Source organism: Triturus cristatus, chromosome 12 (assembly GCF_964204655.1).
Source record: "Triturus cristatus chromosome 12, aTriCri1.1, whole genome shotgun sequence".
Taxonomy (NCBI): Eukaryota; Metazoa; Chordata; class Amphibia; order Caudata; family Salamandridae; genus Triturus; species Triturus cristatus.
The window spans coordinates 505,075,044-505,096,900 of record NC_140595.1 but is presented as its reverse complement, the minus strand read 5'-3'; positions in this window follow the sequence as shown (position 1 = coordinate 505,096,900).

The following is a 21,857-nucleotide window of genomic DNA, read 5'->3' as shown; positions in this document are numbered from 1 at the left end:
CTATTTTTTGGTGCAGAAGCAGACTCTTAGCACACACCCAGCTGCTTACCCTGTGGAATCATGCACAGTATTCACAAGCGAGTGGGGTTTGAGGTTTGAGGTTTCAGTCAGTAATGCAAATACATTCAGCATCACTAAGGCTGGTTGCCCTTGCTGGAGTGTAGGCAGTCACCCAGGTTACACATGGTGCTGGTCTGAAAAAGCAGTTTGGACATGTGCTTTTTTAAGAATCTAAAAAGTGGATTCAAAATGTGACAGACTGTAAAAGTGTTTATCACTTGCCAAAAAAAAGAGTAGTAAGTGTGCTTTCAAAATGGCAAAGAAATTTCGTTTTGTGACTAATGTGAAAACATGACTCTGTGTGCATATAGGAATTACAGGCAGAGATTTATTGCGTATTGCTCTGGTGATTTCACAGTTGCATTAGATGGAAAGGGGGAGCCATTTTTTGGTGCAGAAGCAGACTCTTAGCACACACCCAGCTGCTTACCCTGTGGAATCATGCACAGTATTCACAAGCGAGTGGGGTTTGAGGTTTCAGTCAGTAATGCAAATACATTCAGCATCACTAAGGCTGGTTGCCCTTGCTTGAGTGTAGGCAGTCACCCAGGTTACACATGGTGCTGGTCTGAAAAAGCAGTTTGGACATGTGCTTTTTTAAGAATCTGAAAAGTGGATTCAAAATGTGACAGACTGTAAAAGTGTTTATCACTTGCCAAAAAAAAGAGTAGTAAGTGTGCTTTCAAAATGGCAAAGAAATTTCGTTTTGTGACTAATGTGAAAACATGAGTCTGTGTGCATATAGGAATTACAGGCAGAGATTTATTGCGTATTGCTCTGGTGATTTCACAGTTGCATTAGATGGAAAGGGGGAGCCATTTTTTGGTGCAGAAGCAGACTCTTAGCACACACCCAGCTGCTTACCCTGTGGAATCATGCACAGTATTCACAAGCGAGTGCGGTTTGAGGTTTCAGTCAGTAATGCAAATACATTCAGCATCACTAAGGCTGGTTGCCCTTGCTGGAGTGTAGGCAGTTACCCAGGTTACACATGGTGCTGGTCTGAAAAAGCAGTTTGGACATGTGCTTTTTTAAGAATCTGAAAAATGGATTCAAAATGTGACAGACTCTAAAAGTGTTTATCACTTGCCAAAAAAAAGAGTAGTAAGTGTGCTTTCAAAATGGCAAAGAAATTTCGTTTTGTGACTAATGTGAAAACATGACTCTGTGTGCATATAGGAATTACAGGCAGAGATTTATTGCGTATTGCTCTGGTGATTTCACAGTTGCATTAGATGGAAATGGGGAGCCATTTTTTGGTGCAGAAGCAGACTCTTAGCACACACCCAGCTGCTTACCCTGTGGAATCATGCACAGTATTCACAAGCGAGTGGGGTTTGAGGTTTCAGTCAGTAATGCAAATACATTCAGCATTACTAAGGCTGGTTGCCCTTGCTTGAGTGTAGGCAGTTACCCAGGTTACACATGGTGCTGGTCTGAAAAAGCAGTTTGGACATGTGCTTTTTTAAGAATCTGAAAAGTGGATTCAAAATGTGACAGACTGTAAAAGTGTTTATCACTTGCCAAAAAAAAGAGTAGTAAGTGTGCTTTCAAAATGGCAAAGAAATTTCGTTTTGTGACTAATGTGAAAACATGAGTCTGTGTGCATATAGGAATTACAGGCAGAGATTTATTGCGTATTGCTCTGGTGATTTCACAGTTGCATTGGATGGAAAGGGGGAGCCATTTTTTGGTGCAGAAGCAGACTCTTTGCACACACCCAGCTGCTTACCCTGTGGAATCATGCACAGTATTCACAAGCGAGTGGGGTTTGAGGTTTCAGTCAGTAATGCAAATACATTCAGCATCACTAAGGCTGGTTGCCCTTGCTTGAGTGTAGGCTGTCACCCAGGTTACACATGGTGCTGGTCTGAAAAAGCAGTTTGGACATGTGCTTTTTTAAGAATCTGAAAAGTGGATTCATAATGTGTCAGTCTGTAAAAGTGTTTATCACTTGCCAAAAAAAAGAGTAGTAGGAAAACCATCGTTTTCTGCCTAATTTCAAAGCATGACTTTGTGTGCACACAGGAATTATTTTTAGAAATTTAATTTGTGAAGGTGGTATTGTGATTTTCATTTATAGGAAAGGGGTTTATAGTATTTTAAGATTTCTAAAGAACATAAAAAATGTAGTAATATATTTAAATAAAATAAAGGAATTTTTTTTTAGTTTTTTTCAGGTATTGCTGAAGAGCAGTGAACAAAATTTAAGATGCCTACAAAATCCAGAGTAAAGAAAGAACACAAAAAAAACCAATATTTGAAGACAACTGGAGGACCTAAGTTAGTTGGAGATGCTCATGTTGGGAAAAAGAAAAAATCTTCTGGTAAGCAAACAAAAGATTTTTTAAAGAACATATTCAAAAAAAGGAAAAATGTACAAAATGTCTGTACTGGAAAAAATGTTTTCAATAGAAAAGGAGAGGAAAAAATTGAGCATTTAGTTAATGCAAATATACCTTCTGCAACTAAAAAGATAAACTTAAACAGAAAAACAGCGTTTAAAGAGATACGTAGAAAAATGTTTCAGAGAAGAGTTATGTCCAATTTGATAAAGGATGTGAAGAAATATAAGCAAAAGGCTAAGTTTTATAAGAGAAAAAAAGAAATTGAAGCCATTGCAGCAAAGGCATTAGAATTAAAAAGGAAACTATTCATTTTAATTTTGAATAGGATGCGTACATTAGATAAAATGGTTAATGTACTAAAATCACAAAGCAAAAGGAAAAGAGTAGTGAACAGAACAAACTTTTGTAAAGTGTTTTTAGGAAAATGGATGCATAGTTCAAGTAGTGAACCTTTTTTTAATGAAGAGAGCTATTTTCAAAGTAATAGTTTGCTGCATGCAGTTGACACCAGAGGTCGTGCTTACGAAGTGAAAAATGGTTGCATAATGGAGAAGGAGATAATGGTTCCAAGAGATAAGGTACAAGTGATAGCGGATGAGGCTATGGGGAGACGTCCTAAAGCCCCAGTGTACACTTGGAATTGTAGTAGTATTTGCACTGTGCGTCAGGAATCTATTGATAAATTTCGTGAGTTTCTAAGAGAATATAGTAAAAAAAGTGTAAAACAGAAGATTAAGGTGCTTCAAAGTCTGGATCCATGCAGAGTGAGAGAGAATACTGGTTTGCAGGGTCATTCTCTGACTTGTCTATCTAGAAAAGTGTGTAATAGTGTTTTCCATCATTTTAGGATGCTGGCTGTTCATCATACTGAAATGAGAAAGTTTGTGAGATGGTTGTATTTTGCTAAAAGTCCAGCAATAAAGTTAGATGAATTGAATAGGGCTCTGTTCCGTGGATCGGTATCAGATGTAGAGAAGGTTGTTGATGAAATTCAGTTTTGTTACTTTGGTCCTGAACAAAACAGTGCAGAAAAGGACACAGTAAATGAGGAAGAAGTGGAAGAGAATGTAGAACCCTCTGTAAGTAAGACATTTAGGGCCTCATGTAGGTAAAAAATATTTACCGATTCTTAAATACCGAACAGTACCGAATCGGTATTTAAGAATCGGTAAGTTATATGTAGGTAACAAGTCGGTAAAATTTACCGATTCGGTAACATTCGGTATTTTCCGATTCGGTAATTACCGAATCGGTAAATACCGCGGTGGTATTTACCGAATCGGTATATTCCGAGGTGGTATTTACCGAATCGGTAAATTCCGAATCGGAAAGTACCGATTCAGAAAAAATATCACATGACTGTTTGAAACAGCCAATCCTGTGCAACCAAACCCCACCCAAGTAGGAAGTGGCCACACCCAGGCAGGTGCACACAATCAACTGACTCAGGAGAGGCTTGAAGTGCAGAGGAGAGGCAGGGAGCCAGTGGCTGAATCTTGAGACCAAACTACACCATGTCCAGCCAGAGGACAGGAGGGGAAAGGAGGCGCAAGGTGAAATTTAGCCCCAAGGAACTCCAGGTGCTAGTGGAGGAGGTGGTGAGGCAGCACCAGAAGCTATTTGGGAGGCAATCCCTGCAAGTGGCAGAGTGTGAGAAGCGCACCATTTGGCTGGCAATCCAGGCGCAGGTAAATGCCGTGGGAGTGACCCACAGGGACATAGACGTTCTAAAAAAACGATGGTACGACCTGCGCATCGTGACTAAGAGGAAGATGGGGGACATCCAGAAGGAGGCCAGCCGGACAGGAGGTGGAACTAACAGGGCACCTGCCCTCACTGAACTGGAGGAGCTGGTGCAGTCGACAATCGAGCCTGAGAGTGTCGTGGGCCTTGGGGATGCCGACAGCTCTGCCAGAGCCGCCACCCAACAAGGTAAGAGGAATGCACAGCAATGTAGCCCCCCCCTACCCCTATCCCACATCCCCCAATGTGAAATGAGTATCCCACTCCAGTCCATGTGTTACTGCAGACAGGCAATGCATTATGGGAGATGTAGTCAGGGATCCCCCACCATGAACAGAATAGCACAGAACAATGATGCATGGTACAGACATTAGCCTAAAGCACACAGAGGACAATGTGAGAGTCTTAGAACAATTTATTGTCATGCTTGCAATGCATGCCTTCAGATACACTGAGCTGATGTTGCATTTCTGTCCACAGACGTAACATCGCGCAGGACTCCAGATGGCACAGGAGAGGGGGCACACCGTCAATCCAGTTCAGCTACGGCCAGCACAAGTTCTGGCCAGAGAGCGTTGCCACTGCCACCATCCCCAGTACATGAGCCAGCATCCCCACCACCTGAGCCTGCATCCCCAGTACCTGAGCCAGCATCACCACTCCTGCTGGAGTCACCGGCCACATCACCATCCACAATAGTGAGGTCGAGGAGGCGTGCTGCTGCCAGGCTGCGCGTGTTGCACACATCTTCCGATGACAGCAGGGGCCCGGAGCCAAATCCTATGCCCCAGGATGGGAGACATACCACTGGTCCCTCCACCTCACAGGGAGCCGACACGGGTGCAGGACAGCGCCGCAGGTCGCGTGAGACAACTCCACCACCAATCCATCTCGGCCATGGGGTCTTTGGGGGCCTTGAGGCCGGCATGTTAAAACAACAGCGCCTGCAAACGAAGGCAGTAATTTCAGTACAGCGGCATGTGCGGGGACTCAGAACAACATTCAGACACATGGACAGGAACATTGGCGCTATGGCGGCGGGGATTTCTGACATGGCAGTGGGCCTGCGGGACGTCTCACAGTCCATGCAGCTGTTGTGCAGCAAGTTGGACGCAGAGAGAGCTGCAAGGCGCCGGGAACGGCAGAGGGGAGACAGGCACACCAGGGCACTCAACCGCATTGCGAATGCAACATCACTGCTCTGCCGGCGCTCTGTGAACATGCAGGAGGGCCTGACCCACTGCAGCAGCGATGTCACTAGGGGGATGGTGCAGGTCACCAGTGCCCTGGAGGTCCTCTTGACCAGTCAGGCGGCCACAAGTGGTGCAGGGGATGCTGCTGAAAGCATTGACACCAGCAGCAGGAGCAGCATCACACCCCCCGTCCCAGAAACACGCAGGAGCAGCAGGCGGCATGGGGCTGGCACCAGTGAGGAGGCTGAATCCGTGCCATCTCACAATGTGGCGCGTGGCCGCAAACTTTGATGCTGCACCGCGTAGCAATAGACTATTGGGTGACTTAACCCTGGTCTTCACACTTGTTAATTGGCAATGTTACCTGATTTGCATTATCTTGGTTTCGTGGCGTAGTGGCGCATAATTAAACTACTACATGACAACCAACACCTGCCTGTGTCCCCTTACTTACTCAGAAATAGTTGCATGTGATCTCTGCCCGTCTCACTCTCCCATCTGTTGCTGTTGGCACTCCATCTGCGTTGGGCTCTGGCTGTCCTGAATCATCCTCATTGTCCTCGAAATCTGTGAGTTCCACCGCTGTACCTCTCTTTGTGGCAAGGTTGTGCAGCATTGCACAAGTGGCGATGATCTTGCAACAGATGATGGGTGTGTACTGGCGTGCGCCTCCGCTCTTGTGGAGGCAGCGGAACCTGCTTTTCAGTAGTCCAAACGTGCGCTCCACCACGTTGCGAGTTGATTTGTGTGCCACGTTGTATCGTCTCTCACTCTGGGTTGATGGGTGTAGGTAGGGAGTGAGGATGAATGAGCGCACGGCATATGCACTGTCGCCTGGGTGAGTGAAAGGGAACCATCAGTCACATGCCTCAATTCACTTACATTTGCGAGTTTCATGGTGCGTCACTGTTACTTACCTAGCAGGTATCCCTCTCCAAATTCTCCAGCAAGCAGTCGTGTGTAGATCCCACTGTTCTGGAAGATGTATGAGTCGTGGGTGCTTCCAGGAAACTTGGCACAAATGTCAGTGATGATGTTCCCTGCATCGCAGATGACCTGCACATTGATGGAGTGGGTGGACTTTCTGTTTCTGTAGATGTGCTCAGTGGCAGCTGGTGGGCAGATTGGGATGTGTGTGCCATCAATACAGCCAATTACATGGGGGAACTGTGCCATGCGATAAAAGTCAGTTTTAGTTTTCTGCAGGTCAGCCTGTGTATTTGGAAAGCTGATGTAGTGGTGCATTCTCTGCATCATGGCATCCAGGAACTTCCTGAAGAAACGGGACAGGCAACTCTGGGATACACCGCCCACCGCAGCTATCACCACCTGGTAACTGCCAGATGCGAGGAGATGTAGGCTGCAGAGTACCTGCACATGTGGTGGTATGGCATGCGCCCTTGGTGTTGGCTGCTCCAGGAGTGGGTGCAGGTCCCTTATTAGGTCCATGATGGTTTGGGGGTGTAGCCTGTACCTTTCATGTATCTCATCCTCAGTCAGTTGGAAAAGTGTGATGCGCTGTCTGTAAATTCGTTCCTCCCTTCTCCAAAACCTCAGTCCTGCTGCCTGTAGACGTAGCCGCCTTGCAATGACATACAGAGCGGCCATGTTGTCCACGCTGATGCATTTTGGGATTTCTTTTATGCACTGTTTATGATTACCACCTGCTTTCAATCTGTGTTAATTACCGACTCTTATTTACCGAATTTCATCGATTTCTAAAATACCGAATTTACCTACATCTCTTTTTCCGTTTTACCACTTCATATTTACCACTTCATATTTACCGAATCGGTAAACATGTATTCGGTAAATATGAATCGGTATTTTAGAACTCGGTAAACATGAATCGGTATTTACCGCTTCATATTTACCGATTTTGGGTTTTTGGCCTCCTACATCTCACTTGACTAAATACCGGTCGGTAACTGGGATTTTACCGAATTTCGGCCGTTACCGACCGGTATTTGGCTACCTACATGAGGCCCTTAATGATCACATAACAAAATTTGCAATAATCTCTAATGAAAGACCAAATATTACTTGTATTTGTTGCCGCAGAACTCATTATAGAAAACAAACCAGGTATGTTGATCTCTATAGAAAAAGTGAAAATGAAGATAATTATAAGTGGAAGGATTTTGCCACATATATATTTCTTGAAAAATGTTTTGAATTGGGTGAAGTTCAGCGTATTTGTAAATACTGTTATAATAAGTTAGAAGAAAATAGAATGCCGACCAGAGCTGTACATGATAATTTAGAATTGGATGCAATTCCTGCTGAACTTTCTGAATTAAATACATATGAGTCTATACTCATTCAATGTGTTCATCCGTTCCAGACCATAGTACGTATGGAGCCCAAAACTGGTAAATTACCTCCTTCAGATTTACTGAGAGGTTTAAAAGGTAGAGTGGTGTATTTGCCCTTGGATTTGAAAAAAAATATGGAAACTATTGATGCGGATACTTTGGAAACTGAACCATTAATTATTCTGGTTAATGGTGTACCTACAAAGAATAAGAAGATTTGGCAGGAGCTGGTAGATGTACGGAAAGTACAAAGAGCAAATTTGTATTTGAAAAGGAATAACAAATGGTATGAATCAATTTATATAGAAGAAGAAGAAGAAGAAGATTTACAAGAAGACACAGAAACACCAACTGGACAAATTGAAAAAGTGGACAAGTCAAAGGAAGAAGAAATTTATGAACATTTTAGTATACATCCTCTTCATTCAAAAGAAGTTATGGGAGACAATATTGATCTGTTTCAGATGAAGAAAGCAAAAGGAACTCCCGTGAGTGTATGGGAGGAGAGCTTGGAAGCTCGATGTTTTCCCCAGCTGTTTCCTACAGGAAAAGGAGGACGATACGATGAACGTCCGGAACAGATTCCAGCTTCTGAGTATCGGACTACAAGACTATATGCTGAAGATCCCAGATTTCGACAAAGTATTCCTTATTTGTTCCATCTTTTATTTGAAAGCTTCTTACTGACAGTCTTCTCACGTGAAGACTGTCAGTAAGAAGCTGCACAGTTTCAGTTTGAAGATGTTATCGCATCGAGAAATTGGATCCTACGAATGTTCAGATAGGTTATCTTCTGCAAGTCTCTACTCGAAATCAAGAAGAATAATTTGGGCAAGTTTAGGCCTTGCAGCAATGAGAAATCGGGTACTGAAATCTGTTGGAGAAATTGAATATTTGGCCGAGAATGACCCGGAAAGTACAGATATTTTGAAATCAAACATGTTGGACACATATTATCCCAACAGAAGTCATCATCTGGAGAACATGTGTCTCTATGAAGTGCTGCAGAACTACATTTATTCACGGAAAGCCACAGAAGACATCAACAATGGAAAATATAAAGTTATTGGTGAGGAAGGATGTTTGGTGAAGCAAACAAAAGGAAGTTTGATAAATCACAGGAAGCTGAGTTGCGACACTACTGACAAAAAGGAATTTTACTACTTGGCTCTTTTACAGCTGTTTAAACCATGGCGTACAGAGGATGAACTACTGGGAGAATTTCAAAGCTATGAAGATTCTTTTAATGCTTGCAAAGACAGCATACAATGCAGTACATTCTCAACTTATCTGCAAATGTTAAATGAAGAAATTGAACAGGAAACTACAATTGCAGCAGAAATAGCTAGAGACAGTTCTCAGGACAGCCAAAGTTCAGGAACACTCAGTCAAGATCCCCTAGGACAACCAATCGTTGAAAATGAAGCATCAATAGCCATGAATGAAGTGGAAACAGCTATGAATCAAGCTCAAGAAGAATTTATAGACTTACAAAATTTGGAAAGACAACTGAACGAAGAGCAGCAACAAATTTATGAAGAGATCAGAAACAAAATTGATCACGGATTTCTACATGAAAAAAAAGAGTGAGGTGAGCATGGTATCAAACTTAATGCTTGCCTTTGTGCATTTAAGAATGCAGCAAATTCTGAAGACAGACTATGACGTGTTATTTGGAGGAAAACACGTCATAGTTTTTGGAGATCTTTTGCAACCTACTCCAGTTAAAGGACAACCAGTGTTTAATACTGTGACACATGAAGACACAAAGAAGTCATTGGGAAGCATCGGTAATGCAAATATTTGGTCCTTCTTTGAGTACAAGGAACTTACTACTAATATGAGGCAAGCAAACGATGAAGAATATGGAAGTATTCTGAAAGATATCAGAATTGGACTACTCACTGAAGCTGGCAAAAAAGCATTACAGAGTCGGCTGCTACATAATTTATTTCCAAAGGAAGAAATAGTTGCAGAGAAGATATACAAGAACATTGCAGAAAAGAAAAGTGTCATCTGTTTAATGCCAACTCTACGTGAATGCTCAATATTCAATGAGGAGCTTTTGAAATTGGAAAAGGAAGATATCAGGAAATTGGAAGCAGTGGACAAAATTGAGGATGGAAGAATTACTATCACATTAACAGGCACACTGAAAAATAAATTGGATTCACTAGAGAAGAACATTTCCAAAACAGCTGGATTAGAAACAAATCTATATGTTTGCATGAACTGTAGAGTATTTTTAAGGAGAAATTTGGATGTTGAAAAAGGTTTAGTTAATGGAGCTATGGGAAGAGTTGTGGGTTTTATTAATTATCAGAAAAAAGATGGAATTGAATGTTTAAAAATAAAATTTGATCAGATAGAAGAAGTTAAAGACATTTGTCGTTGTTCAGTTCGTTTCATGCTTGTGAAAGATTTATATGTACGTAGGAAGCAGTTTCTGTTTTCTCTAGCATATGCTGTAACTATTCACAAGTCTCAAGGATTGACTGTAGATTGTGCATTTGTGAACATTGGTTCAACTGTGTTCAAAGAAGGTATGGCATATGTTGCTTTGTCACGAGTGAAAACATTATCAGGTTTATTCATGATAGACTTTGATGACTCAAAAGTTAGTGCTGATGCAAATTGTGTAAAGGAGTATAATAGATTAAGAAGAAGCTATGCTCCTCATTTAGGTCAGTATCCTGTGTTGGAGAAACGTGTAGTTTCTCGTAAAAGGAGAAATGAGAATATCTGTAATGAAGATGTAGAGAGGAGGAAAAAAAAGAGGAGTGATGTAATTGCAAGCAAAAAGAAAAAGAAAAATGAAGAACAGGTTGTAGGATGTCATTTTGAAAATTGCTCTGGTGTGAACTGCTACGCTAATGTAGTGCTGAATGTTGCATTTTATCTGGAAAGTGTGCAAGAGCAGATAATAGTAAATCAGGGAAAAAGATTCTGTTCTCAGTTGAGTCTCCTTTTTCAAAAGCTGAGTAATGATAAAACTCAAATAGAAAGTGCTACTGAAATTTGAAAACTTTTAGATGTATGTTCAGGACGAACACAGTTTTCTCAAAATGTACAGCAAGACGCACAGGAATTCTTGATGTTTTTTCTTCAGGTACTGGAAGAAGAAGGGGTTCCCATTAAAAATGTATTTGGTCTCTCTTATAAATGGGAACATAGTTGTGAAAACTGTTATAATATATGTGGCTCTAATGTTGATTCTGAAAGGTTTATTTATTTAACATTGCCAGAAAGTAAAACAGTCACTTTTGCTAAATTAGTTAAAGATGCTAATCATAGCTTGGAATGCAGTGAGTGTCAATCTGACATGTTTTCAACGTTAATTTTAAAGGAATACGGACAGTATGTAATTTTAATGATGCAACGCTGTAAAGCTGATGGTTCAAAATTAGATACTTTAATAAAGAAGTTTACAGGACAGCAATTATCAATTTCAGGAAAAACTTTTGTAACAGTTGCAATAATTTTCCATGACGGACCTACTGTAACTTCTGGACATTACACAGTTTATCTTAAATGTGAAAAAGGCTGGACACTGTGTAATGATTCCCAATTGATTTTTAAGCAACGTTTGCCTTTTGATTTAGCAAATTCCTATCTAATCTTCCTGAAACCTAAATTTTAGAGAGATTTGGCAACATCTGGACAAAACAATTTTACCATTTTATTGGATTACCAGTGGAATTTAAAAAAAAAATGATTTTACAAATTACCATTTGGCCTAATGGAAAGGTAAACAATTGTAATGTGGACGTTTTCAATTTTAAATGAAACTATGGAAAACCAAAAATTTTGAAAAAATCGGTAACATCTGCACAATTTAAATTTTGGAATGTTATTGGATTGCCATTGGAAATTTATTCAAAAAAGATTTTTAAAATTACTATTTGGCCATGCGGAAAGGTAAACAATTCTATTGTGAACTTATTTAATTATTAATAAATCTTTCGGAAACCAAAATGTTACAGAGAATCGGTGAGATCTGTACAATTTAAACTTTAGATTTTTATTGGATTAACATTGGAAATTTAATCAAAAAAGAATTTTAAAATTACTATTTGGCCTAAAGGAAATGGAACCAGATGTATTGTGGAGTTATGTGAGATATATTTTTGTGATTATACTTCTGAAACAAAAATATCAGACGGTATTTTAAAGAAATAAGTATTGATATTAGATGATATTTTTTAAGAATATTATGCATTTCTATAAAGTTATGTTTATGCAAAAAGAGATTGTGAGCTTTTTTAAAACAATCTTTGAGATTGTTAATTTTTTTTTTGCCCGCTGTTAAATGATGAATGCAATTGCTTTCACAATTTATAGTGAAATGCAATATATTCTGAAAACAGCAAAAAAAAGGCAAAAATTTTTTGGGAAAAATATGTAAATATGTGTACTGTATTATAAAATGTTTTATTAAATATTAATACTTTTTTCTTTTTTTTCAGATTGAGATAGAAAATTTTCGAAAACTAGAACCATTTTTAAAGCAATTAAAAAAAAAATTAAATGAATAAATATTTTTTTGAGTGGGTATGGTAAGTCAAAAATATCATGGTCCCTTTTTTCCACTTCTCCACAATCACATTTTCAGTTTTTCATTGTAGTCTCTCAAGGACCTTGTAATGTGATAATTGATTTTTAGTGTTTTTAAAAAAAAAAAAAAAATTACGCGTACCGTACGCATACGGTAAAAAAAAAAAAAAAAGTTTTAAAAACATATATAAAAAATAGATGAAAGGTAAGGTTGGCTCTTAAAAGAGCCGTTGTGTTCATGCAGGGACAGAGGAAAGAAAGAATGGGAATATTAGACGGTACGACAAGTGTGCTGATCTATTTTATTGTTCACTAGGGAAATACTGGTCTCCCTATAACAAATTAGATCATGACAAGTGGCGCACCGTATTTCAACCCTCAGAAACCGAGGGTTAATTTCCTGAGGAGAAGAAAAAGGAGATGCTCCCCCCACAGATGAAGGGCTCACCTAACCGGCAGAAGAAGGACTCGGCACTGCAGATGATGGTCCAGGCTGAGCTGCTGTGGATGTGCTTGGTTGATTTACTGAAGGGTTACCTTCAGTAAGTCGAGCATGTGTCCTTCTGTGTACATCCTTAAGGTGTCTCAACATGGTGTGATTCCCGAAGGAATACTTCCTGTCGGGATTCCCTCTTGAAAGTACACGGCCACACAGCTTACAAGTCACTAAGGGTGCATTTACCTTTTGCTGGCCCTCTGGAAAAGAAAAATACTCCCATATGAAAGAGGTCTTTTGTTTCCTCGCTCTCTGCCTCAAGGTAGTGCTGCTAGCCTCACTCTCAGAAGGGCTCTGCTGTTCTGCCATCGTATCACAAAGACAACCCAGCTCCTTCTCCTAAGGGATCACAAGCAGAAATGAGGGGAATGGGTGTGGTGTAGGAGAGTTCTAGAACTGAAAGTAGTTTCAACCAATCAAAAGTTGTGTTTCATGATCACATGACCCACCGTACGCTTACGGTGCGCTTACGGTGCGCTTACGGCAAAAGTACGCATGCGCGTAAAAAAGACACGCGCTCGCGCGCATGCGCATAACAGGCACGCCCCTTCACTTCCGCGTAACGTGCGCGTACAGCGTACGCGGTACGCGCAGTGCGCGCGTGACGTGCGTCTACGCAAATTGCGTAAATGAACGCAAACAGCGTAGAAATCTAACGTAATTACAGCGAGACGTGCGCTTACCGTACGCGCACGGTAAAAAAAAAAATATTTTAAAAAAAAAAGGAAAAAAAAAAAAAAATGTAATACTAATAAATTTTACCAGTTTATTTTAAAAAAATGGTAAAATAAAAACATATTGTGGAATTTTTAAAATTTAACCATAGTCTTTAAAAAAGGATAGACAATTAAAATAAAAATATGTAAAAAAAAAAAGAACAAAAAAAAAAAAAATTGCATTTAAAAAACCTTGCAAATTCACTGAAAAAACCATGGGTTTCACTCACGTTATAGTTAGGAATTAGCATTTAAAAAACCTTGCAAATTCACTGAAAAAACCATGGGTTTCACACACGTTATAGTTAGGAATTAGCATTTAAAAAACCTTAGAAATTCAATGAAAAAACCAAAGGTTTTACACATGTTATAGTTAGCTGGACATTTCACTCGTAAAAAACCATTGAAATTCCCCCGTTATAGTTAGTTCAGCTAACTATAACTCGCGCGCCCGCAATGCACTACTGATGACGTCACATATTACATCACTCATGACATGGTCAGTGACATCACTCATGACATCACTGATGGCTCTCGTAAAAAGCCAATGAAATTCCCCCGTTATAGTTAGTTCAGATAAGTATAACTCGCGCGCCCGCAATCCACTGCTCATGACATCACATATTACATCACTCTTGACATGGTCAGTGGCATCACTCATGACATCACTGATGACATCATCTTTGTGATAGAGTGGCGGTCGCACAAGTTATAGTTATCTGAACTAACTATAACGGGGTAATTTCATTGGTTTTTTACGAGTGAAATGTCCACCTAACTATAACATGCGTGAAACCTATGGTTTTTTAAGTGAATTTGCAAGGTTTTTTAAATGCTAATTCCTAACTATAACGTGTGTGAAACCTATGGTTTTTTAAGTGAATTTGTACGGTTTTTTAAATGCTAAGTTATATATGTATTATTTTTTTTTTAAGTTTTTTCACCGTGCGCGCACCTCACGATTTAAAAAAAAAAAAATTAAAATGTTTTTTCACCCTTCGGGGTCCTTTAGGGACCCCCTGACAAAGGCTAGAGGGTCAGGAACTCTCTACCCTGCCCCCTTTTCACGTTCGCCACCTCTCTTTTTCACTCTCGCACCCAACTCAAACAAAATGGCAGCCAACACTTCCTGATTTCGACCGATTCGAACGTTGACTGACATGTAACAACCAATCAGAATTACGCTCGCGCACGTTAGGGTGCGTGCACGGTGCGCGGCAATAGATATTTATATGCTTTTAAATGCAATTTTCTCAGGAAATACTGAACAGATTGACTCCAGATATGCAAAAGGCACTTCTCTGACCTGAGGACTACCTCTTTGACAAATTTCAAGTATTTCTGTTCAGCCGTTCGGGCTGTACCTTCGACTAAAGGTCCTATGGGAAAATGCATGGGGAAAACGTGTTTTGGGGCCCCCCTTTTTTCTCGGCCCCCGCTTGACGAATCACCCCGAGACTTTCAGGGTAGGAGCTGAGCTGAGCGGAGCGCCCCATTAGTTTTGAAAATTTCGCGAGGATTCGTCAACCGGCGCCAAAGTTATTCAAAATAGAATCTTCAGATATCCTATGGAAACACGATCCTAACTATAACTATCTACTGGCGACCGTACTTGATGCTTTTTTTAATCATTTTGAGATATATATATATATATATATATATATATATATATATATATATAGATATAGAATTTTGCTCATCATTAGTTGTGCAACTAAATCTTACAACTCAGTTGTTTCCTGTCTTGCTTTTTCCATTGCAGTCTCCAGCTCATTCATTGCCATAGCAACTTTATTTTCAATTATTAGCTGTCAAAGTGGATCTTGACTTTGAGAACCTGCACATTGACTGCTTTATAAACTTTCCTTAGGTACCTCAGCAGCAATTTTTTCTACATGTTTAATTTCATCATTTAACATTTTCAGATAGTTCGGAAATATTGAACACTCAATACTTTGCTTTGCAGCATTGAAAGAGTCTTCATAGCAATCAAACTCTACTAGTAATTGTGATTCAGGACACCAAAGTTGAAATAACTGCAAAAGTGCCAAATAGAAAAAATCTTGTTTTTCAGCAATTTGGCAACTCAGTTTTCTATGCTTAATTAGATTGCTTTGGCTGTTTCTAACCAAACAACCATCACAAACAACTACTGCAAATTTACCTTCATCCACATTTTCTGTGAAATTGTTTGTATATCTGTAGTTTTGAAGTATTTCATAAAGACATACATTTTCAAGATGCAAACTTCTTTTTGGTTACTAGGGGGGCTGATTCCGAACCTGTATCTTTTTTTTCCCGTACAACTCGTATCCGTATTTTTTTCTGCACGAATCGTACAAGTCACGTCCGACCCTTGAAGTACGATTCGTACGGGAAAAAGTACATACGGATGGGCCCGATCCGTACGAATCGTAGCGGGAAAAGTTGTACAAAATGGACCCGGACACTTTTCCATCCGTTACATGGGGAATGACTTGTACAAATGCAATGTCGGTGTACGCACCGTACATATGCAATGTCGGTGTATGCACCGTACATAGCAATGGCGGTGTACACACCGTACATAAGCAATGTTGGTGTACGCACCGTACCTAGCAATGTCGGTGTATGCACCGTACATAGCAATGGCGGTGTAGGCATCGTACATGCACAACGCATGAGGTGTGTGCCTGTACGACTCGTACCCCTGTACCATACTGAATCACGGACACTGTAAAACAGCACAAGGAGGGTCTATTTGACTCGCACAACACCACAAAACATGTCTATAGTGCACCAAAAATGGAAATGACTGACCTGGACACATCCAAACAGGCAAACAGAGGGGCAAACTCACAAACACCCCTTATAACACACCCACCAAAAATTCAAACTGAGGCCCACCCACAAATGGACCAATTAAAAGGGCCCACACACACAAACTATGAGCCTTTGCAACAGAGTCACTGCAGCTGGAGGGCAGACACCAACAACTGCACCCATCCACCTTACCATATACACCTTCACACAACCTCCTTCACACATATCCCCTCTTCACATTTACACCCACACCATCACATTCAGACCCACACACCCACAACCATCCACACCCTCACCCCACACCATGCCCACAGACAAGAATCCAAAGTTCACAAGGGAGGAGCTGGACATCCTTGTCAATGAAGTCATCAGAGTCGAGCCACAGCTGTTTGGAACATTGGTCAGACAGACCAGCATAGCCGAAAAAACACGCCTGTGGCAGAGGATCGTCGTTAGGGTGAATGCTGTTGCACCCATCAGAAGGACCAGGAATGAATGCCAAGCCAGGTGGTACAATCTGCGGAGGCAGTAAAGCGCAAAATGAATGATGGCTACGCCCAGAGCAACATCACTGGAGGTGGTACGCCCCGCAGACCAGTACATTTCCATCCCTGGGAGGAGAAGGTGATGGCCCTGCTTCCGCCGGTGGGAGTACATGGACTGCAAGGACTTCCAGAGCCTGGTGAGTACACAAACAACTTAGGTAGCTTGGGGGTAATGGCATCCACACCCCAACTACACCAAATGCACGCAACTACCCCCAAGCCCTCACCGGCCACAACCACAGTCAAAAACAATGCTAATGCCACTAAGATGTGTATGCTCCATTGAGAAAGCAAGGCCATGCTATGTCCCATGCTACACGACTCAGCAACCCAAGAATGGATATCCGGTATGCTGGGAGGTTGGGTGGCACAAAACACATTGTTGAACTCCAAATCAGACACAATTGCCCTCATCCCATATGGCCCAGGTACATACCCATGCACCATGCGCAATGCAGAGGGATTGGGAAATTACTGACAAGATAGCTCACACTCGGCCCGGGTGTAGGCAGCACAAGACCAGTGCAAACACAAACACCACGACAACAAGGTCAGATATCTAGGACAGGAACTCACACTCACTGTCATGGCAGCATGCTCCATGGGGGGACAGCTACATCACCTGGGAGCCCCACTGACAAATCACACTACACCCACCAGCAGGCCCTGTCACACACACCCCTTACACAAGCAGACACCCCCGGGACAGGCAATGGATTTACCCACTGTCACAATGGACATGTGACACAACAACATCAATACATAGCCGATGAAGCATCCAAGCCAAAAATCTACATGTCAAAGACTCAGGAGAACATATCAATCTGTCCCCCGCAACAAACCCATCCACAAGTGAACATTGAGGAGAATGCTAGGCACATACAACTACCTGGAGGAACAGTGCCAACTTGAATGTGTATGATACATGCATGTTGCATGAAACAGCATTAACATTGTCTGTCTCTCACACACAGGGCAATGTGATGCATCTACCCCCAACAATGGGGGTGAAGATTCACAGTCCCTGGCCCGGGAGGAACCTGATCCCACCGGCAACGACATCTCTCAACACTCCGTGGATGACCCCGACTGACCTGGACCCTCTGGTGTCCAAGCCCCTGCAGAACCTGGTTCAGGACCATCTGTGCCAACCACCACCCCCATTCCTGCCACATTCCAGGAGACACAGAGGAGCCCTACCCGCAGTGAACAACTGAGCCAGTCTGACCAGGAGGGACAAGGAGCACCGGGCACCCAGGAGGAGGCAGACAACACCGCCACTACCATCCCTCAGGGGTCCCGTAGACCCGATGTGCTCACAACGGCAGGCCAGGCTCGTGTGGGCATTGGTGGTGGGAGTGGAGGCAGGCGGAGGCGAGAACCTGACCAGTTAGCTGAAGGGACCGGTATGTCACACATAAACAACATCATGGAGGCATACCGGCGTGACACCAGGGAGATCAGCCAGGTAGTGGTGACCCTCACAGAGATCAAGAACCAGCAGGCCGAGGAACACGCCAGTCAACAAGAACACCAAGGACGGATGGAGGCAAGACTGGTTGAGCTCCTGGCGGTGCAAAGGGACATAAGCCATTCACTCCGTCGGATCGCCGACAACATGGGCATCCCTCCCTGTGCCACCAGGCGAAGACCACCACCAGCCACAGGGAGGGAGGAGGAGGAGGATTCGTCAGACGGAGCGTCCCAAGCATCGTCATGGCCTGCATCTGAGGGTCCCCGGAGGAAGGTGGGTCATCCACGGAAAAGACCGTGAGAGGCAGCGGTACATCCACATCTCCCAGGTCACCTGGCCTGGCACCTGGCCTTCATGTGCGACAGCATCACCTCATTGACTGACTTCATCAGCCACATGGACCTGCTGTTCACAGTCTGACTAATGATGCCAAACAGTGTGGTCTGGACTCTGATGCCTTCAAATGGCAAGGATCCCATCTCCCCCTGTGAACTTTGGATTCTATGGTCCCTGCATTGCACCTTTTTCAGTGCACAAATCACGCCCCAGAGCTATAATTAAATAATTAATACGTGAAATTTGATGTTGCAGTCATTTAGAATGAGTCCACAACATATGTGTGGGGATATGTCAAAGTATGCCTGAGTGTGGAACTAACTCCATACACTTGGATCTGAGTCCGGTCGAGGACACACATGTGTCTCAATGTATCACCAAATACAGAAATGGAGCCCAACACTTACCCGTGATAGCCTCAAGCTGCTGAGGGGGTCTTGCAATACTGCTCAGACAGACCAATTTGGAAGAGTATCATGAAGGTGTAGAGGTCATGGGTCATGTTGATGTGCCCAGGGAGGGAGTCCCAGGTCTGTTTGGCGAGGTGGGAGAACTATCTCCTGCATGCAGTTTTATGTGGATGTGATGAATGGTGGCCAGGGCAAGGTGGGCTGCATGGAGTTGGGCCAACGGGGTGTTGGATGACAGACGTCCAAGGTTTGTTTTGGGTCTGGGGTTGTGGACTGCCTCCTGAGTGTGGTTGAGGAGTCTGAAGGTGATCCTGCAGCAGACAGTGAGCCATTCTAGCTATCTCAGGTGGACAGTGATGGGGCTGGGGATGTTGAAGATGAGGTGTGCGGATGCACCCTGGATGTGGACAAGTTCTCCTGCAGTTTTGCTGTTGTTCTACGTAGAGGCCGGTGCTGTAGTTGAGCTGGCTGTTGTCGTGGACCTGGGGGACGGTCTGTCTTGCCTTGTAGTGGATCTTTCTGTGGATCATTTGCAGCATGCGGAGGGTGTTGCAGCATGAGGTACAGATGGTGGTGAGTTGCATGGTAATTGTGAGCGATGGGTCCATGATGAACACCAGCTTGCGTGCGTGGCCACTGGGTGCTGGTGCAGTGGCCAGACCAGTGGGACACAAGGAGTTGACCCAGCCGTAAGGAGACAATCCTCAGATGATGACCTCAGTCCTGACCAAGTCCAGCCTCAGGTGGCTGATGTACAGCCGTTTGTCAACGGATCTCATGCCTTCATGAAGGTTGGATCTGGCAATGGCTGGCTCTTTGGTGAGTTTGAGGAGCAGCTGGGTGTCAATGGCATACGAGATGATGATGAGGTCGTGTGCACATGAGATGGTGGAGAGGGGGGTCATGGAGACATTGAAGATCATCACGCTGAGAGAAGAGCCCTGGGGAATGTGCCACATGACCCCAGTGTACTACATGCTGCAGGGTGGAGGCTGACTCCCTGGGCCTTGCTGGTGAGCTACTTTCTGATTTAATCCTGGGCCCTCCTCTGGATACCAGTGTTGGAGATGTGTGAGCTGACACTGTGGTAGCACATGGTGTACAATGCCATTGAGAGGTCAAGTGGGGTGGGCTATCCATTGTTGAGCAGGGCAAAGTTGTCGTTGGTGGTGGCAATGATGACAGTTGCAGTGGTTTGATTACTGTGGAATATGGTCTGGTGCCGGTTGCCTTGAGCTGGTTGCATGGAGGAAATTTGTCAGTTGCTTGTTGAGTGTCTTCCGGATTACATTTGCTTGGTAGGGAAGCAGGGCGATGTACCAGGAGATCCTGCGGTACTGCCGACCGTTGTTTAAGAAGGGCCTGGGTCTCTGCATGCCTCCAGCACCCATGGAATGTGGCTAGCTCAAAGGAGACATTCAGGATGCGCTGGACGTGGGCTTCAAGGATGGGGAATGATGTGGTTGAGATATTGTGTGGGAAGGGGCCTGATGGAGAGCCAGAGTGGATGGTGCACATGAGCCAGGTGGTGTACTTGCTGCAGACGGGAGTCCAGAACATGAGGGGGGTTTGTCCTGCGGATAATAGTGTTGTCTGCCTCTGTGTATGGCCATGAGTTAGCAGTGGTACAAAGTTGCAAGGGATGTGATCTGCCTTGCAAGGGTGGGGTGTCTTGGATGGAGATCTGCTGTCAGTTCACTCATAATGCTGATGAGCTCCTTGATGTTGTGTGTTTTGGTATCTCAGCACTATCTGAAGGATCTCCACTTGTCCTTGCTGATGATATGGTGATGGCTGTGTGTGGTCTTTTACAGGCCTGTATGGTAAATGATGGCTCTTTGTGTTGCAAGGTGTGTACAAGAGTCCGGCTAGGTCTGTAGGAGTCCAGTAGGTCTGCCTTGTCCCAGGTGTGTTAACTATTGTTGTGCTTCACAGGAAAGTCCGTCAATGTGGCAAGATAGTTGGATCAGTTGCTGATCCAGTGCGTGAGGTTTCAGGGTGTTGCGTTGGTGTTGTTTTGAGTGTCCCACACAGCTTGTCTGTGGTGACGTACATCAAGCGTCTTTGGGGGATCGTTAGCAGGGTGTGGGGCAGTGTGTTGCTTGTCGGAGACGTCGATTAAAATGTTGATGGACCAATGATGGATGGTGGTGTGGTTCTCCTCCAGACAGAAGTTACTGGCCCCCAGCCCCATGTAGCCTGTGGAGGTGAGGGCGTGTGTGCAGATGTACGTGTTGATGGCTTAGTGCAATTGTGGATGTAGGCCTGGATATCTGTAGATGAGTGTTACTCTGAGGGTTGCCAGGGAGTTGCTGCAAACCCGGATTTGTGACTCTGAGGGTGTACTTCGGAGTAAATTGCAAGTCATCCTCCGGGATTGTTGGTGCCGTCCCTGCGGGTGATCTAGTATCCGTCTGAGATGGCAATGAAGAAGTCGTGTGCTGAGGATGCTTATGTCCAGGTTACTGTCATGAAGGTGATTTGTGGAGCTGTTGTGTTGAGGAGGTAACAGAGTCCAATGGCGTGCTGGTGGACGGAGTGGGTGTGGAGTAGGAGGCACATGACCTGGTTGTTCTGACAGGGTCTGGTAGGCTGGGCAGCGTTGTGGAGGCAGTTGGAGTTGCACACTCAGCATGCAAAGGTGTCGTCTGTGCGCGTAGGGGTTGTCTGATAGCAGGCGGATGATTGGAGGACATTGCTTGGAGGTTGGCTGCAGCATTAGCCTGTTGTGTGACGTGGGTCATGCAAAGACCAGAAGCTCGTGCACTGTGCACATTGCAGGCGCAGACGGTCTTGCCTTTGGCATGGCGTTGGCACAACAGTGGCACAGACAAGCTGCTGGCTGCATTAAGAATGGGTGGAGGG